This window comes from Schistocerca piceifrons, chromosome 9, assembly GCF_021461385.2.
Source record: "Schistocerca piceifrons isolate TAMUIC-IGC-003096 chromosome 9, iqSchPice1.1, whole genome shotgun sequence".
Classification (NCBI taxonomy): Eukaryota; Metazoa; Arthropoda; class Insecta; order Orthoptera; family Acrididae; genus Schistocerca; species Schistocerca piceifrons.
The window spans coordinates 153,342,600-153,362,858 of record NC_060146.1 but is presented as its reverse complement, the minus strand read 5'-3'; the positions used below and the strand labels follow the sequence as shown (position 1 = coordinate 153,362,858).

General features: G+C 46.6%; 1 pseudogene; it reads left to right on the top strand.

The window, feature by feature from the left end:
* The first annotated feature begins 2,007 nt into the window (after positions 1–2,007).
* Positions 2,008–20,259, top strand: part of LOC124716780 — a 27,255-nt pseudogene continuing 9,003 nt past the window's right edge.

The following is a 20,259-nucleotide window of genomic DNA, read 5'->3' as shown; positions in this document are numbered from 1 at the left end:
CAGGCGGGACACAACCCCCCACCCCCACGAGGCATTATACCAACGGAAGTTTCCGCCTGCCGACGACAGTGGTCACGCGAGATCTGGAGGAACCAATGCCGTGCATCCGCTGAGCCACAACTCCAGCAGCTCTGTACTTCGAGCGCGCTCTGCCACCGCAATATAGGATGGCTGGTGGCAGCGACTCGCTCAGTTGCACTCAAAGCCTCTTCACTGTTAATTTGTTCGCTAATCATTCCTGCTGCTGTCCAGCTTTCCTACGGTTGCCACACCACTCTATAACCTACATGTCCTTAGTGTGTGTATGAAGCGCTACACAACACCCACTTCTTTAGTGACAACACAATCTTACTCACTTCCTTCTACACTACTGGCCATTAAAATTGCTTCTCCATGAAAATGACGTGCTACAGACGCGAAATTTAACTGACAGGGAGAAGATACTGTGATATGCAAATGAATAGCTTTCCAGAGCATTCGCACAAGTTTGACGCCGGTAGCGACACCTACGACGTGCTCACATGAGGAAAGTTTCCAACCGATGTCTCATACACAAACAGCAGTTGACCGGCGTTGCCTGGTGAAACGTTGTTGTGATGCCCCGTGTAAGGAGGAGAAATGCGTACCATCACGTTTCCGACTTTGATAAAGGTCGGATTGTAGCCTCTCGCGATTGCGGCTTATCGTATTCCGACGTTGTTGCTCGCGTTGGTCGAGATCCAATGACTGTTAGCAGAATATGGCACCGGTGCGTTCAGGAGGGTAATACGGAACACCGTGCTGGATCCCAACGGCCTCGTATCACTAGCAGTCGAGATGACAGGGATCTTATCCGCATGGCTGTAACGGATCGTGCAGCCACGTCTCAATCCCTGAGTCAACAGATGGGTACGTTTGCAAGACAACAACCATATCCACGAACGTTTGCAGAAGCATGGACTATCAGGTCGGAGACCTTGGCTGCGGTTACCCTTGACGCCACATCACAGACAGGAGCGCCTGCGATGGTGTACTCAACGACGAACCTGGGTGCACGAATGGCAAAACGTCATTTTTTCGGATGAATCCAGGTTCTGTTTACGGCATCGTGATGGTCGCATCCCTGTTTGGCGACATCGCGGTGAACGCACCTTGCAAGCGTGTATTCGTCATCGCCATACTGGCGTATCAACCAGCGTGATGGTATGGGGTGCCATTGGTTACATGTCTCGGTCACCTCTTGTTCGCATTGACAGCGCTTTTTTAAGACGTTACATTTTAGATGTGTTACGACCCGTGGCTCTACCCTTCATTTGATCATTGCGAAACCCTACATTTCAGCAGCATAATGCACGACCGCATGTTGCAGGCCCTATACGGGCCTTTCTGGACACAGAAAATGTTCGACTGCTGCCCTGGCCAGCACGTTCTCCAGATCTCTCACCAACTGAAAACGTCTGGTCAATGGTGGCCGAGCAACTGGCTCGTCACAATACGCCAGTCACTACTCTTGATGAACTGTGGTATCGTTTTGAAGCTGCATGGCCAGCTGTACCTGTACACGCCATCCAAGCTCTGTTTGACTCATTGCCCAGGCGTATCAAGGCCGTTATTACGGCTAGAGGTGGTTGTTCTGCGTACTGCTTTCTCAGGGTCTATGCACCCAAATTGCGTGAAAATGTAATCACCTGTCTGTTGTAGTATAATATATATGTCCAATGAATACCCGTTTATCATCTGCATTTCTTCTCGGTGTAGCAATTTTAATGGCCAGTAGTGTATATTGCCTGCACGCCTATCGTGACACCTAGTCACCAGTTCCTCAGTTCTTGGAGGGTGATCAGATAGTATACGTCACCGCGATGAAGTCTCCATCTCAGGCCACACACCTTTTGTCTCATTTTACAGATGAGGATATTTATTTGCCTGACTCGATGTTGAGTGCCCATAAGCCGCAACACACCACATATTTCCCTGACCTCTGTAGATAGACGGCTGTGACCGTTGGTTTGGTCTCACGGTTTCAGAATGAGTGAAAGCCTCGTCTGGATCCCTTCGTTGCTGCTGCCACTGCTGCTGCTGCTGCTGCTGTCGGCCAGTCCCTGCGACTCGGCGAGGATCCTGGGCCTGCTGAGCACGCCTTCTCGCAGCCACCACATCTTCAACCGCGCCCTCATGCTGGAGCTGGAAGCCAGGGGGCACTACGTTACCGTCTTCAGCCCAGACCCCGAGGACCGTCCCGTGCCCAACCACAGGGACATCGTGTTGGACGGGGTGTACGAGGAAGAGTACAACTACGAGGTCGTCCCTCACCTCAGCTACTCTCAGGAAGTGGTCGAGTTCTTCGAGTGGGGTCTAACGACTTGCGACAAGGCCCTGAAATCAGACGGTGCGCGCCAGTTGATGAAGCTGACCGAAAACGAGACTTTCGACTTGATAATCGCCGAAGTTATGGTGCAGGAGTGCCTTCTTCCATTCGTATCCAAATTCGGAAACCCTCCAATTGTCGGTATCACAGCGTATGGCATCCCTCCCTGGGCTAACGACCTGGTGGGAAACTATCAGAACCCGTCCTATGTGAACACATTCAACCTGCCATACTCCTACCACATGACGTTTCTGCAGAGACTGACGAATTCCCTGCTCGACATGTTCGTCTGGTACTATCGGAATTACGTGTACATGCCGAAGCAAGATCGAATCAGCCGTCAGTTCTTCGATGAGTCTGTACCGCTGCCCAGTGAGATCGAGAAGAACATTAGTTTAGTTTTGGTGAACGCGTACCTGGGTACACACTACCCTCAGCCTCATGTCCCGGCCGTCGTACCAGTGGGTGGTATGCAGATCAGACCACCTCAACCACTCCCAAAGGTAAGGCAACATCGCAATATCGGAGGGGCGATCAATAAGTAATGCAGCATTTTTTTCTCGGCTGATTTCTGTTGAAAAAAAAAAATGCTGAATTTGTTGTGGTACATCGTGAAATATTCCGGCTCCAATCCGCGCACTGCCATGAAGATTCGATAGGTGGCGGCGATCTACATAGCCTATAAAACGGTGTCTGTAACGAAGGTACTTCCCAAGCGAAGACCTGTCATGAAGTTTCTTTTGGCGGAAAACCAGAGGGTCGAAAATATTCATAGGTGCTGGCAGAATGGCCACAAAGACCTGACAGTGAACAAAAGCAGGGTGAGTCGTTGGACATGGCGTCTGTTATCATCTCAAGAAGATCGTGCATACCTGTCCCATCGCCCGCGTCTCGGCTAGTCGCACACGGCTGTGAATTCTGCAGTGTTGGGACGTGCAGACACTCTCATTCGAGATGATCAACAGATAATCATCAAATACCTCGCTGTTCCTTGGACGTCTCTGTTGATAATGCTGACACACTCATCCAGTAGTTAGGACACTCAAAGGTGTGTGTCAGCTGGGTTCCTCATCACCTAACAGTAGATTATAAAGAGCAACGAGGGACCGTCTCTAAAGAGTTAGTTGCGAGACTGATCATGGCAATTTTTTGTCGACAGTGGTCACAGGCGATGAAACATGAGTCCATCACTTCGAACCGGACACAAAACGGCAATCAATGGAGTGGCGCCACCTCTTCTCTGAAGAAGAAGATCTAAGTTGCACTCTCCACCGGTAAAGTCATGGCTGAGATTCTGAAGCACTATCCTCAGGAAAACGGAAAAAAGAGTTTCGCGACCTCATCGCCACAAAAATGCTAACCAACGTCGGCTTCTCGATGATAACGCAAGGCCTCACAAAGGTCTGCGCACCCGACCAGAACTCAAGAACTTCAGTGGACTGCTGTTCGTCATCCACTGTACAGCCCGAATCTCGCACCTTTTCGAATACCATGTGGTTGGCCCCATGAAGGGTGCAATCAGCAAGAAGCAGTGCGCAGGTGGTGGTAAGATGGTTAATGCAGCAATATGTTGGTGGTTCCGGCGCCAACCAATAGAGTGGTACCATGCGAGCAGAGAGGCCCTCATAATACGCTACTGGCCATTAAAATTGCTACAACGAGAAGAAATGCAGATGATAAACGGGTATTCATTGAACAAACATATTATACTACAACTGACATGTGATTACAATTTCACGCAGTTTGGGTGCATAGATCCTGAGAAAGCAGTACCCAGAAAAACCACCTCTGGCCGTAATAACGGTCTTGCCCATGCAGCTTCAACACGATACCACAGTTCATCAAGAGTAGTGACTGGTGTATTGTGACGAGCCAGTTGCTCGGCCACCATTGACCAGAGGTTTTCAGTTGGAGAGAGTATTGGAGAATGTGCTGGCCAGGCAGCAGTCGAACATTTTCTGTATCCAGAAAGGCCCGTACAGGGCCTGCAACATGCGGTCGTGCATTATTCTGCTGAAATGTAGGGTTTCGCAGGTATCAAATGAAGGGTAGAGCCACGGGTCGTAACACATCTGAAATGTAACGTCCACTGTTCAAAGTGCCGTCAATGCGAACAAGAGGTGACCGAGACTTGTAACCAATGGCACCCCATACCATCACGCCGGGTGATACACCAGTATGGCGATGACGAATACACGCATCCAATGAGCGTTCACCGCGATGTTGCCAAACGCGGATGTGACCGTCGTGATGCTGTAAACGGAACCTGGATTCATCAGAAAAAAATGATATTTTGCCGTTCATGCACCCAGGTTCGTCGTTGAGTACACCATCGCAGGTGCTCCTGTCTGTGACGCGGCGTCAAGGGTAACCGCAGCCGTGGTCTCCGAGCTGATACTCCATGCTGCTGCAAACGTCGTCAAACTGTTCGTGCAGATGGTTGTTGTCTTGCAAACGTCCCCATCTGTTGCCTCAGGGGTCGAGATGTGGCTGCACGATTCGTTACAGTCATGCAGATAAGATGGCTGCCATCTCGACTGCTAGTGATACGAGGCCGTTGGGATCCAGCACGGCGTTCCGTATTACCCTCATCAACCCACCGATTCCATATTCTGCTAACAGACATTGGATCTCGAGCAACGCGACAGCAATGTCGCCATACGATAAACCGCAATTGCGATAGGCTACAATCCGACCTTTATAAAAGTCGGAAACGTGATGGTACGCATTTCTCCTCCTTACACGAGGCATCACAACAACGTTTCACCAGGCAATGCCGGTCAACTGCTGTTTGCGTGTGAGAAATCGGTTGGAAACTTCCCTCATGTCAGCACGTTGTAGGTGTCGCCACCGGCGCCAACCTTGTGTGAATGCTCTGAAAAGCTAATCATTTGCGTATCACAGCATCTTCTTCCTGTAGGTTAAATTTCGCATCTGTAGCACGTCATCTTCGTGATGTAGCAATTTTAATGACCAGTAGTGTAGGATGGCGTAATGCCGTCACACTGACCGGAAAATATTGTAAAATAGGGTTGTGCAGCCAAAAGGGTGGGGAATAATACACCGTATTGCAATCCCGAATAAAAGCAACCTGCTTTCAAAAAAAAAAAAAGTGTTGCGTTACTTATTGGACGCTTCTCGTAGGATAATACATTGACGGGAGAAAGTAATGATAATGGATTGAATGTGGCGTCGGTCGCCGAGTGTTGAAGCTAAATAGTTCTCCGTACAGTCCCAGTAAAAACAGGTTCCTGAGATTCATGTCGGCGGCCATGTGACACACTGGGGTATCCATCGCTGTAAGGTAACACTTTCACGTGTTAGTTTTTATCTTCTTTTTTTGTGTGCAAGTTCAAATGGGTTCAAATGGCTCTGAGCACTATGGGACTTAACATCTTAGGTCATCAGTCCCCTAGAAATTAGAACTACTTAAACCTAACTAACCTAAGGACATCACACACATCCATGCCCGAGGCAGGATTCGAACCTGCGACCGTAGCAGTCCCGCGGTTCCGAACTGCAGCGCTTAGAACCGCACGGTCACCGCGGCCGGCTGTGTGCAAGTGAAAAGCTGCTGTTGTACGCTGTTGAGAAAGGTGATCAGAAGATGAAAGGTCTGTGTCATTTGGCCGTGAGCTATGGAAATTCGAAAGAGAGCAAAGAGAATCATCAACGGCTTCATTGCGTGCCATCAGCGCTCATTCTTTGATTTAGAGGTATAACAGTTCAGTGATTTGGTTGTTCTTATAAGAATCGACAGCAAACCAACACTGGCAACGATACTTGAGGTATATATGCCGACGTCAAAAACTGAAGATGATCTGATAAAGAAAGTAGGTGAGGATACTAAACGGGTAACATAGTACAAAAAGGGAGATGAAAATCTAATAGTCATGGGGGAATGGAATGTAGTTGAAGGGGATGGAGTAGAAAAAAAGGTTACAGGAGAATATTGGCTTCGGGCAAGGAATGAGAGAGGAGAAAGACTAACTGAGTATTGTAATAAATTTCAGCTGGTAACAGCGAATACTCTGTTCAAGAATCACAAGAAGAGAAGGTGTACTTGGAAAAGGCCGGTGATACGCGAAGATATCGGTTATATTACAACATGGTCAGATAGAGATTGTGAAATGGGATACTGGATTTTAGGGCGTATCCAGGAGCAGATATAGACTCAGACCACTATGTAGTAGTAATGAAGAGTATGTAATGAAGAGTAGGCTTAAGTTTAAGATATTAGTCAGCAAGAATCAACACTCAGAGAAGTGGGATACAGAAGCACTAAGGAATGACGAGATAAGCTTGAAGTTCTCTAAGGCTACAGATACAGCAATAAGAAATAATTCAGTAGGTAGTGCAGTTGAAGAGGAAAGGACGACTCTAAAAAGGGCCATCACAGAAGATGGAAGGAAAAACATAGGTACAAAGAAGGTAACGGCGAAGAAACCATGGGTTACAGAAGAAATTCTTCGTTTAATTGATGTCAGAAGGAAGCACAAAAATGATCAGGAAATTCAGGAATAGAGAAATACAATTCGCTATGAAAAATGTGAAGAAATTGAAAATAAATGATTGTCGGAAGGACTGGCTCAGCGTATAGGAAAGTCAAAACAACCTTCGGTGAAATTAAAAGCAAGGGTGGTAACATTAAGAGTACAAAGGAAATTCTATTTACACTGAAGACCTCTATGAGGGGAAAATTTGCCTGATGTGATAGAAGAAGAAACAGGAGTCTATATAGAAGAGATAGGGGATCCAGTATTAGAATTTAAGAGAGCTTTGGAGGACTTAGGATCAAATAAGGCAGAAGGGACAAATAACATTCCTTCAGGATTTCTAAAGTCATTGGGGGAAATGGCAACAAAACGACTCTCTCATGAGTCTGGTGACAATACCATCTGAATTTCGGAAAAAATATCATCCTCACAATTCCGAAGACTGCATGAGCTGACAGGTGTGAGCTTAACAGCTGATGCATACAAGCTGCTGACAAGAATAATATACAGACGAGTGGAAAATAAAAGTGAGGGGATGTTAGATGACCATCAGTTTGGCTTTAGGAAAGGTAAAGGCACAAGGAGGCAATTCTGATGGTGTGGTTGATAATGGAAGCAAGACTAAAGGAAAATGTAGACACGCTCATAGAACTTGTAAGTCTGGAAAAAGTGTCAGACAGTGTCAAATGGTGCAAGATGATCGAAATTCTGAGTAAAATACGGGTAATCTGTAGGGAGAGACGGGTAATGTACGGTATGTACAAGAGCCAAGAGGGAATAATAAGAATGGACAACCAAGAATAAAGTGCTCTGCTTACAAAGGGTGTAAGACAGGGATGTAGTCTTCCGCCCCTACTGTTCAATCTGTACATTGAAGAAGCAATGATGCGAATAAAAGAAAGGTTCAGGAGTGGAATTAAAATTCAAAATGAAAGGATATCAATGACACGACTCGCTGATGAAGTTGCTATCTTGGGTGATAATGAGGAAGAATTACATGATCTGCTGAATGGAATGAGCAGTCTAATGAGTAAAGAATATGGATTGAGAGTATATCAAAGAGAAGAATGTAATGAGAAGTAGTAGAAATGATAACAGCGAGAAACTTATCAGGAATGATGGTCACGAGGAAAACAATTTTTTTTACCTAGGCATCAAAGTAAGCTATGACGGACGGAGGAAGGAGGACTTCAAGAGCTCTCTAGCGTTGTCAAAAATGGCAGTCCTGGCCGATAGAAGTCTACTGGTATCGGGCATAGGCCTTAATTTGAGGAAGAAATTTCTGAGGATGTACGTCTAGAGTACAGCACTGTATGGTAATGAAACGTGGACTGTGGGGAAACCAGAACAGACGAGAATCGAAGCATTTGAAATGTCGTGTTAGAGACGAATGTTGAAAATTAGGTGGACTAATAGGGTAAGGAAAGAGGAGTTTCTACGCAGAATTTAAAAGGAGTATGTGGAAAACATTGGCAAGGAGAAGGGACAGGATGATAGAACATCTGTTAAGACATCAGGGAATGACCTCCATGGTACTAGAGGGATCTGTAAAGGGCAAAAACTATAGAGGAAGACAGAGATTGGAATCCATCCAGCGAATAGTTAAGGAAGTGCTACTCTGAGATGAAGAGGTTGGCACAGGAGAGGAATTGATGCCACGTCGCATCAAACCAGTCTGAAGATTGATGACAAAAAAAAAAAAAAAAAGATTTAGAACTTATGTGGCTCTAAAGAAATAATGAGACCGTGACTGAAAACACCTGTTTAAGACTGTGACGATTTGCCTTGTAATTGGTTCTAGACTGCATGCTAGTCTACGTTACTGACAGGAGATATTTTTTGCGATCTAGACCGCACGTTGATATCTTGAAAAGTTTCATTTACTGAGAAATGAGTACATAGTTTGCTGAGAAAGTGGGGGTGATATATTTCGAGGTGGAGGACCATACTGCACGTACATGGAGCCGACTCCGAATTTCTTTTATAAATAGAAGCGATATCTCACTCAAGTAAATAAATAAATATAATAAATTGAAAAATTGACATGATATGACTGGAATTATAGCCCATGTTGGCATTGGTAGCACAATATTGAATAATGTAATCGTAAAAAGTGTACTAATTGAGTGCTTTCCGTTAAAACATAGAGTCACATTCTTTCCTGTACATTTGTTGCAGAGGTTGTCTCTAACTTTGTGTCGCTTGAGGTGCAATCAGTTTTGAACTTGAATGCTTTTCTTTTGCAAACTGCAGACAGCAGATTGTCTTTTTTGAAGGCACCACATACATACTACAAGGGGATAAAAAAGATATCCTTGTGAAACACGCACCAAAAGATGTCTCAGCTTGAACGATAGTTTCTGGTTGTAATTTATGCTTTCTGTCAGAAAACTCACTTTATTTCGAATACAGACCTATTGGCAATTGGATCTTGGCGACAGAATTGATTTCAATACACTTTCTCAGCACACTACTTCGATCCAGAAGGAAATATTCACTTCGCAGTGGAGTGTGCACTGATATGATACTTCGTGGCAGATTAAAACTATTGGCCGGACGGAGACTTGAACTTCCAACCTGTGGTTTTCGCGGGCAAGTGCTCCACCGCCTGAGCTACCCAAGTATGACTCAGGACCCGTCGTCACACTTTCAGTTCTGCCAGTACCACGTCTACTACCTTCCAAACTTGCTAGTTCTTCTGTGAAGTATGGAAGGTAAGAGGCGAGGCACTGGCTGAACTGAAGATGTGATGACAGGTCGTGAGTCGTGCTTGGGTTATCTCAGACTGTAGAGGACTTGCTCGCCAACTGCAAAGGTCCCGAGTTCGAGCCTCGGTCCAGCACACAGTTTTAATCTGCCTGGAAGTTTCACTTCACCACTATCACTCTCAGTTAGTGCCAACGTAATAGCATTTCATCTCCATGTCTCTCTCTTCGTAGGCGACACGACGTCCATTCGTCAGACGCTTGTGTTCGCCGTGTGCAGCGGCTTATTCGCGTGGAACCACTGTCTCTGCCATACTGAAGATTCGTCCTAGACACTTGCGACCACGGGAAACAAGCTCTCGTGAAATCTCTGAGCTGGTATCACGCACATGTTTCATTTCGATTACTACCCCACGATCAAAGTCGGTTGACTTGGGACGCGCTGCCCTGCCTGCAACTCACGCGCCTCTAACAGACTGCTACGGTACGTGTCTACACTTCCCCACACCACGCATCTAGTAACAAGTGGGACAGTCCTTCCCGTCACTTTCGGCCACTCAGTTTAGGATCATGCATCCTCAGAGCACACAATTCTCGTCATCTTTCTCTCTGATATTTCGTCTGTGGTTCCTTTCTGTCATGCAGTAGACTCTACAGACAACAGTACACCTAGTGCCACCATGTTTTTTACCATCCTTGTTGCTTACACAGTTGCCTACAATGGTTTCTCTCTAAAATACACTGCCAACATCAGCAACATCGTCGTGGATTATAACATATCCTGTTTCTTTCCATTAAGCTATTTGGTTGCTTAAAAAAATCAGCAATGTCTCATTCTGCTGCCATCTGTCCTTGTGAATTATCTTTTAACTTTCTTTCTACACTTCTCCTATTTGCTCTTTGATGTTTAATTCTTTGCTTCTAGTATGGTATTTCCAATTCTTTCCCTGTCTAGAAGAAAGAAAACTCATCTTACGCTTCTGTTCTCATGCCCTGTAGGTTTCTCAGTATCCTAAATTCATAGCTTGATGTCACTGGCACTACCTATCAGAATTCAATCATTGCCTCTGACATGTTTCTAAAGTCGCTGGAAGAAATAAATTGGAATTTCTAGTGCGGTCATAGTTGGTTCTGTGTGGTAGTTGAATGACGCATGGTGATTATTCTGCAGGGCGTCCCAAGAAGACTAGTCAATAATCACGGATATGTGCTGTTTGAGGCTTTCCCGGCGCTGCATCTGCTTGATAGGTTCCCGAGTATTACGCCGGATAATATTGCAGAAACCGCACAATATTTCAGCGAGACAACTGCCCGCCATCTTCAGGTGCTAGTGTACTACTACTACAGTAGTACAGTAGCACCCGAAGATGGCGGGCAGTTGTCTCGCTGAAATATTGTGCGGTTTCTGCAATATTATCCGGCGTAATACCAGGGAACCTATCAAGCAGTCACGGATATGACAGGGACAGTCATTAGAAGCATAGATTCTGGTAAGTATGCACTATAAAACGAATTACTTTAGAATTATGAGCTCTTTTTCATTTTCTCCGCTGTGAAATTCTTCTCTTCTACTGAACAACCGTTCAAAGCTCTTAATGTATATACACTCCTGGAAATGGAAAAAAGAACACATTGACACCGGTGTGTCAGACCCACCATACTTGCTCCGGACACTGCGAGAGGGCTGTACAAGCAATGATCACACGCACGGCACAGCGGACACACCAGGAACCGCGGTGTTGGCCGTCGAATGGCGCTAGCTGCGCAGCATTTGTGCACCGCCGCCGTCACTGTCAGCCAGTTTGCCGTGGCATACGGAGCTCCATCGCAGTCTTTAACACTGGTAGCATGCCGCGACAGCGTGGACGTGAACCGTATGTGCAGTTGACGGACTTTGAGCGAGGGCGTATAGTGGGCATGCGGGAGGCCGGGTGGACGTACCGCCGAATTGCTCAACACGTGAGGCGTGAGGTCTCCACAGTACATCGATGTTGTCGCCAGTGGTCAGCGGAAGGTGCACGTGCCCGTCGACCTGGGACCGGACCGCAGCGACGCACGGATGCACGCCAAGACCGTAGGATCCTACGAAGTGCCGTAGGGGACCGCACCGCCACTTCCCAGCAAATTAGGGACACTGTTGCTCCTGGGGTATCGGCGAGGACCATTCGCAACCGTCTCCATGAAGCTGGGCTACGGTCCCGCGCACCGTTAGGCCGTCTTCCGCTCACGCCCCAACATCGTGCAGCCCGCCTCCAGTGGTATCGCGACAGGCGTGAATAGAGGGACGAATGGAGACGTGTCGTCTTCAGCGATGAGAGTCGCTTCTGCCTTGGTGCCAATGATGGTCGTATGCGTGTTTGGCGCCGTGCAGGTGAGCGCCACAACCAGGACTGCATACGACCGAGGCACACAGGGCCAACACCCGGCATCATGGTGTGGGGAGCGATCTCCTACACTGGCCGTACACCACTGGCGATCGTCGAGGGGACACTGAATAGTGCACGGTACATCCAAACCGTCATCGAACCCATCGTTCTACCATTCCTAGACCGGCAAGGGATCTTGCTGTTCCAACAGGACAATGCACGTCCGCATGTATCCCGTGCCACCCAACGTGCTCTAGAAGGTGTAAGTCAACTACCCTGGCCAGCAAGATCTCCGGATCTGTCCCCCATTGAGCATGTTTGGGACTGGATGAAGCGTCGTCTCACGCGGTCTGCACGTCCAGCACGAACGCTGGTCCAACTGAGGCGCCAGGTGGAAATGGAATGGCAAGCCGTTCCACAGGACTACATCCAGCATCTCTACGATCGTCTCCATGGGAGAATAGCAGCCTGCATTGCTGCGAAAGGTGGATATACACTGTACTAGTGCCGACATTGTGCATGCTCTGTTGCCTGTGTCTATGTGCCGGTGGTTCTGTCAGTGTGATCATGTGATGTATCTGACCCCAGGAATGTGTCAATAAAGTTTCCCCTTCCTGGGACAATGAATTCACGGTGTTCTTATTTCAATTTCCAGGAGTGTATTTTAGAGCCCAGGTTTAGTATACAGTTTTTCTTAATTTGGTCCCGGCTACGTCCTTCCGAAATACGGAAAGCAAAGAGCTTTCAGTAGAACAGATTTCGTTGCTTGTGTCGAAGAAAAAGTTCTCGTAGCGCTAAGGTATGAATTTTACCGCCTATGTTAACTAGACTTCTTTGGTTCCTGTCACAACTACGAATATTGACCATACCTCCTTGAACACCCTGTACTTCTTTTTTTATTTTTCTAAACAATGCCTATGTATTGGCTTAGTTAACATATCATATGGTGTTCATTACAACAGTCGCGTCACAACCACTTGTTGAATCGAGAAAATGTGTTCATTTCTTCTTTTTGACACATGTATAAAAATTCTTTGATCTCCATAAAATACAAATTATATTAATAGTAACTATGATAACGTTTACCCAAAAGATTACTGTGTAATGTCAATGAATTCGATATTCAGATATAACCTATTTGGGAATGTACCGATACTTTGCAAGTGAACTGTAGTTCTGTAAGTTCTTTACAACAAACTTCTTTGTTGATAACTCATTTTTGTGCATTCCTACCCTCTAGGACCTACAGGATTATCTGGACTCTGCGCCCCAGGGCGTCATATACATGTGGGCACGAATGTGCGAAGCGACAAGTTGGGGGAGAACCAGCTGCGAGCCTTCCTGGAGGCCTTCCAAGAGCTGCCCCAGAAGGTGCTCTGGAAGTGGGAGTCAGACTCCCTGCCTGGACAGCCGCCCAACGTCAAGATCATCAAGTGGGTGCCCCAGAACGATATTCTCGGTAAGATATATTATTTGTGAACTTTACGCACTACGCCACCGGACAAAATATTATTCACTCCGTCGAAAGAGAAAAGTGTTCATTTGAGGGTACTGTCGGTGCAGAGCTGGTACCTGGCGGTTAAGTGGTCCACCAACCATGACGTAACTAATGGGAGTGAAGTCTTTTCTTTGTGCCGCTCGGTTATACGGAATCAGAATAGTAATGTGTGTAGACATAGGGAAGGGGATTCGATATAGCACCAATACTGTGTAACACTGCAGCTAAAACTGATAATGCTCTCAGTTCGGCGAAAAGAGAGTACAAACGGTGTTCAGGTGCACTATCTGACCCAAAGTACCCAGACACATATTAATGGACATTAATATGGGGTGTGTCCACACTTCACCCTCATGATGACTTTAACTGTGCCAGGGAAACTTTCAGTACCTGTCAGTGTCTGTAAAATAATCGCAGGCCATTCATCCTTAGTTGCAGAGGCCGGAGAAGGTAGTGAGGTTGGACTCTGGAGTCTGGGGCGAAGACTTCTAGCTCATTTCAAATGAGCTTGTCAGTCCAGTTCAGGAATTTTCTTGCCTGCAGACCATTACCTCACAGATGCAGCATTATGACTGAGTGCATTGTGATTCTGATACAACCATCGTCTCCAAACCGCTCCTCTGGTATTCTCAGTACACAATTATGCACAACATGTTCATCTTTTACCGCATTTAGCGTTTTCTTACTTCCAAGAAGGGTACCCCCACCCTGACCTTCAGAAAACAACCGCATACCTGAACAACGTCTTCTCTGTGCTTCATCACTGCTGCTTCACAAGCTGGAACATAACATTCCCCAGGCATTTGCTAAAACAAATGCTTCTGTTGGATTGCCACAAGGTATACAGCGCGATTTGTCACTCCACGTCACTTACTGTCCATTGACACGTTGGTTCACTCCGAGACACCTGGACACTTTCCTTGTTGGGAGCCCTTCATGGTACAAAGTAACAATGCGGACGCGATCGAAACGCGATATTGATTGTCTAGGCATGGTTGATCTACAGACAACACGAGCCGTTTACCTCTTTCTTGGTGGAATGACTGGAGCTGATTGGCTGTCCGACCCCCTCCGTCAAATAGGCACTACTCATGCATGGCTGTTTACATCTTTGGATGGGTTTAGTGACATCTCTGAATAGTGAAAGGGACTGTGTTTGTGATACAATATCCACAGTCAATGTTTATCTTCAGGAGCTCTGGGAACGCGGTGTTGCAAAACATTTTTTGATGTGCGTACTTGGCGGCGAGGAACCCAGACGTCCAATTCTGCAGCGAGGTGTTTGATTGTGATCCGATGATCACCTCGAAGTTGAGCTTCCACACGTTCCAGCATTGCAGGAGTCGCAGCTGTGTGCTGCCAGTCGGCTCGCTGGAGAACAGACAGGCTTGCGCCACGTTTTGCGATGATGACAGACGCCTCGCTCAACGACTCACCGTGCTTTTGTTTACTGCTAGGTCTCTGTAGACACTTTCAGGCACCTAAGAATATCGGCGGTCCTCTAGTTTTCGACCAAAAGAAACTCAATCACAACTCTGTGCCTGGAACGCATCTCCTTTACACAAGCTATTTTCGAGACTGACAATGCATAGCGCCGCGACGTATCCGAACTTGATGAAACTGTAGTGGATGAAGCGGAATACTCCACGGCATCCCACAAAAAACTGCATTTTGTCTACCGAAATTGTCCAAAACGAAAAAGGTGTTGCATTAGTTATTGAACGCCCCTCATATTACAAATCTTAATTGTGCTTTTCTTTTCATTCAGACAGGGACAGCTGTTGGTTCGGTTCGTTTCTGGTGGTAATAATCCTATGACTGAACTTCCCTCTGGAAATCGCTCATTGCCCTATCCATAAGTAATCCTCTGTGCACTACACCACTGCTGATGTAGCCCCAAAGACGATTACTTGTCCAAAAACGAGTCATATAAGATAGAAATTAGGAACACTGGATGTGATATATCATTGTAGTATCTCGAAGCTCTGGTTTCCGGGACCCCACAGCGCGTGGTTTTCACGGCCGCCCTCCTTGCGCCCACTGTTTGCAGCGCACCCCAACGTGAAGGCGTTCGTCAGCCACGGCGGCATGCTGAGCACGTGTGAGGCGGCGCAGCACGGGCTGCCGGTGGTGGGCGAGCCCTTCTTCGCGGACCAGTACGTCAACCTGCGAAGGGTTGTGGCGCGCGGCGGGGCAGTCTGGACCTCACCAAGGAGTCTGTGCTCAAGGCGCTGACTCAAGTGCTCGTAGATCCCAGGTAAGGTACCATTCTGAGGCTGACTCCAACCCGAACACTTGGTTCAGGCTGCTCTTGTACTATCAGACCTCCTGATTTGCTCATCAGATTACTATAATTGCCTGAACAATATTACACACCGAAACGCTCCTTTTTTTATTAATGAGACGAATTTCTCATTATTCAAGTGGATGGAAGCTGTTATTCTGTTCGTGTGTGTGTGTGTGTGTGTGTGTGTGTGTGTGTGTGTGTGCAGGGCAGTCACTCTTCACACTCCGTTTACGCGGCTAATTCCTCCCCTCACATCAAGGGCGGGAAGTTGTTACGTCCACTCAAACCTGGACGTCAACGTGACCCGTGATGCCAGCTTGACTGTAGCGCCAAACGTGACTGGCCCCCACAAAGCAGTTGACGCATGGGAAAAGACAGTGTGTGTCAATCAGCGGGCTGGTAGGGTGAACTGTGGTGGTCTTCATTACAACGTAGCCTGGAAACAACATCGGGATGTATGGAAACGCAGGCTACCTCGGCGATTTTCGATGATCATGATGTTTAGTTTGTGAGGCGCCCAACTGCGCGGTAATCAGCGCCCATACAAAGTCCCAATTTTTTCACAGTCCAGTTTTCCCACTGTCACGAATGATGATGATGATAAAATGATAAGGATCACACAAACACCCAGCCCAGGCACAGCAAATCCCTAACCCGGCTGGAAATCGAACCCGGAACCCTGTGATCCAGAGGCATCAACGCTAGCCACTTTTTTTTTTAATTGGTCAAGAACTTTAGAAAATTTTTGATAACACCATTAAACTGTGACAGTCTTCATATATAAGTGTGTGCATGTGTGTGCGTGTGTGTGTGTGTGTGTGTGTGTGTGTGTGTGTGTGTGTGTATGTATATATTACAAATATGCTACCTATGTCTCTCCAATCGTTTATTAATTGTGTAAAAAGCTGAAGTAAATTGTTTCCAAGATTTTTGCTAAAAAGCTTTCCCATATATTTATAACCTATGTCCACCTGAACGTTTATCAGCGTAAGGTGTAAAAATTTGAAGTAAATCTATCTAGATCATTTCTTGATGTATGGTAGTAACGTTGAACTATGACTTATATTCGTGTAGTACTATGGATAACGACTGATCGGTTAGCAGTGCATTTTGTTCTACTTATACATGATAAACCTACTGCAAAGAGTGCTGTAAATTTATTTTAATGTTTAATATCTATTCAGAAACGGTCTAACAACTAGTTTGACTTCGATAAGGATAGAGGCTGAAGCAATGAATCAAAATTTGTACCATGGTCAGGACTTGAATCTGAGTTTCGTCCTTACTAGGCAAATGTGCCAACCCCTACATCACCTTTTTTTATTAAATACCCGATCCGGCCGGGAATCAAACCCGCGACCCCGTGATGCAGAGGCAGCAACGCTAGCCACTTTTTTTTCAAATAATGTGACCAGTGAAGCAAAAAATATAAATTAAAAAGTTAGTTATAGCAGGATTAGAGCCTTTGCCTCGCCCACGACTCCCGTGCACTGCACAAACGCCAATCATATTTATTTCCTCGAAGCACTTATTTAAGGAAATAAATTAAAATAAAACAAAAGAAGTCATTTCGACAAAAACAAAAGGGTTAAATCAGAAAGTATGAACGAATATGGCTTTAATTTTAACGTGCCAACACCTTCTTTCCTCCGTCACTTCTACATCGTGTAACATTTAAATCCAAACAAGAGTGTCCACAAAAGAAGGGGGCATTACAACTCATCCAACTCCTTGTCGATGAAAAAAAAGATACAGCATACTAGAAAAAAGCTCGCGATAACGTGGCATCCTGAGCCTCGTCCAATGGGCTGTGTCCATATATTGGAAAACGGCACACGGATCTGCGTCATATCCACTCACCATCATGTAGTGGACATAAAGTCCAACAAGCCACATGATGGTATTGTTCTTCGATCGAGGAAAGAAGGATGAATCGGGACGCACGAGAATCTCCTCCGAGACAGCCGCCTCCGACGTCCTGAGGAGAAAAGCCAGTTGTCGACGAAGCCATCTACAATGGCCATGACCACAAGAGGTCAACCGATGATACAATGTATCAGTTTCATGGCAACGATTGCAGCGATCCGTCACGCCGGCCGGGGTGACCGAGCGGTTCTAGGCGCTACAGTCTGGAATCGCGCGGCCTCTATGGTCGCAGGCTCGAATCCTGCCTCGGGCACGGCTGTGAGTGATGTCCTTAGGTTAGTTAGGTTTAAGTAGTTCTAAGTTCTAGGGGACTGATGACCTCATACGTTAAGTCCCATAGTGCTCAGATCCATTTGAACCATTTGATCCGTCACATTGAGGCCAATACGAAAAAGTCGCACGTTGGTAGGTACAATATCATGAACAACTTGGTACCACGAGAACGCCACTTCCATCGGGAAAATCGGGAGGCTAACTTTAGACCAAACAATCTTCCATTTTCTTTCTAACGACAGGGCTTCCACAGAGAGAATACTGTGAGGAATTGGCCAGCGACCTAACAGCGTTTTTAGGGAGAGATTCTCTTGGGAAAGGATATCTACTCCTAAATGACTGACTTCAAGAAAGAAATCCTTAACGTGCCGTAGTTTATAACTAATCCTACCAATATCTACTGGAGAAGTTAAAGTCGCCGGTCGGATACAGTCATGAAGGCGAGCTGTGAGTGAGTGGGGCGCACGTAGACGGTGCGACGGATGAATAAGTCAGAAGCCTTAACCCGAATGTCAGGGAGGCCCAAACCTCCCGGCAGACGGGGGCGCGCCATGACCCCATAATGCATGCGAAATATAGAGTTGCGCCATATAAACCTGCCAGTTAAACTTTGAAACTTGCGGTACATCATCGCAGGAAGTGGAAAGATTTGTGCAATAAAATAAGCCTTTCTTAACACATGCGTTTCCATGGCCGGACCTTATGAAGAAGTGAGAAAGAGCGACGCTCGTGTTCAATGATTGCTCCCTGAATCTTATCCCTGACAGACTTCCTGTTTACAGTACCCATCTTCAGCGGTAAACTGTCAATTATAACAACTAACGATCGATATAGGGTGACCTTCAAAGCCCATGGAATTTTAACAGCGTCAAATCCTCGCAGACTGAGTAAGCGACATTTCAGGTCATTAACCCGCGCTCCCATGAGACGACAAAAGGCATCCAAAACTTCCTTCAGCAGTGGTATACCATCATGAGTACGGAGAAGAGCCATAACGTCATCAGCATATGCACGAACTGTTAAACCTTTCTCCCAACAGCGACCAGCCACCCAAACGATCAGCTATAGATCGCAATAAAGGTTCCAGAAATAGCACACAGAGTAACACAGATAATGGACTCCCTGGAAGGACGCCCTGACACCCTGCGATGGGGGAAGTAAGATGGCCATTTACGTCAATGGACGCCCGAATACCAGTAATTAGAGAGGTGAACAGCCGTCGTGCAGCATCGTTAAAACCAACAGTCGTCAATACTCGCGTAAGGAATCCACGATGAACGCGGTCGAGCGCTTGGTGAAAATCAATGAAAAGCAAAGCCCCTGGCACGGGAATGGTGGAAGCAATCGAAATTAAATCACGACGTTCAGCAACGGGAGTCAGGCGAGTACGACCCGGAAGACAACTTTGATGGCTCGCGATGATGGTAGCCAACAATACCGATAGTCGACTATTTATCGCTCGCGCTACTATTTTATAATCATAGTTGAAGAGGGTTATCGGGCGGACCTGATCCACACGCAAACGTCTCCGCTTTTTGGGGATTAGGACAGTTTTACCAACCTTAAAGCTGGGCGGGAGAAGGCCTCCGGGGATCACTTCATTCAACATGGAAGTCATCGAATCTCCTAGTAGGGGCCAAAATCGAATATAAAATTCTTTGGGAAGGCCATTGAAGCCAGGCGATTTGTGTTAAGGAGAACGAGCCGCAATATCAAGTATATCATCGCGACGGAATACAGAGAAAAACTCTCCCTGGAGAGCTGGCGTAACAAGACTATCAAGGAAGGAGGTAAAGTCAACAGACGGTGGACCGTCTCAATCCAGTTCGGTATAAAGTTCGAAAATGTACTGGTAAAGTTCATGCATGGTATCAGATTGGAAGGACCACTGACGCACATCTAGAGAACGAATGGTAGAAAGACACGTCATTTAAGATCGCTTGTGAAGCCGGAGAAGATGATAGAGAGAGGTCAACTCATCCTGTACGATTGAACGAGCCTGGGAACGCAGTCGCACCCCATCCATTTGCCTAAGTTTGAGTTGTAGAAGTTTTGCCTTCACACGGTGGACGTCGACAACTCTCAACGGGTCATCACGACCATCATCGTAAAGATCGCGAAGGACAACATAATAAAAGTCCCTAGTCCGCCTTATTTCAGCCGATTTTCAGCGCTGAATGCATTTCGAATCCGGGGTTTAGCAAGAGTAACCCTCCATTCTAGAGGTGAGGGATAACGCGCTTGGGACTGGGTTGTCCTCTGCCATACGTCTGCGATGATGCCTTCCAGAGAGTGGTCCGTGAGATGTAGAGTGTTCAGCTTCCATAGAGGGCGCGAAAGATGGGCCTGCTGCGGGACGTG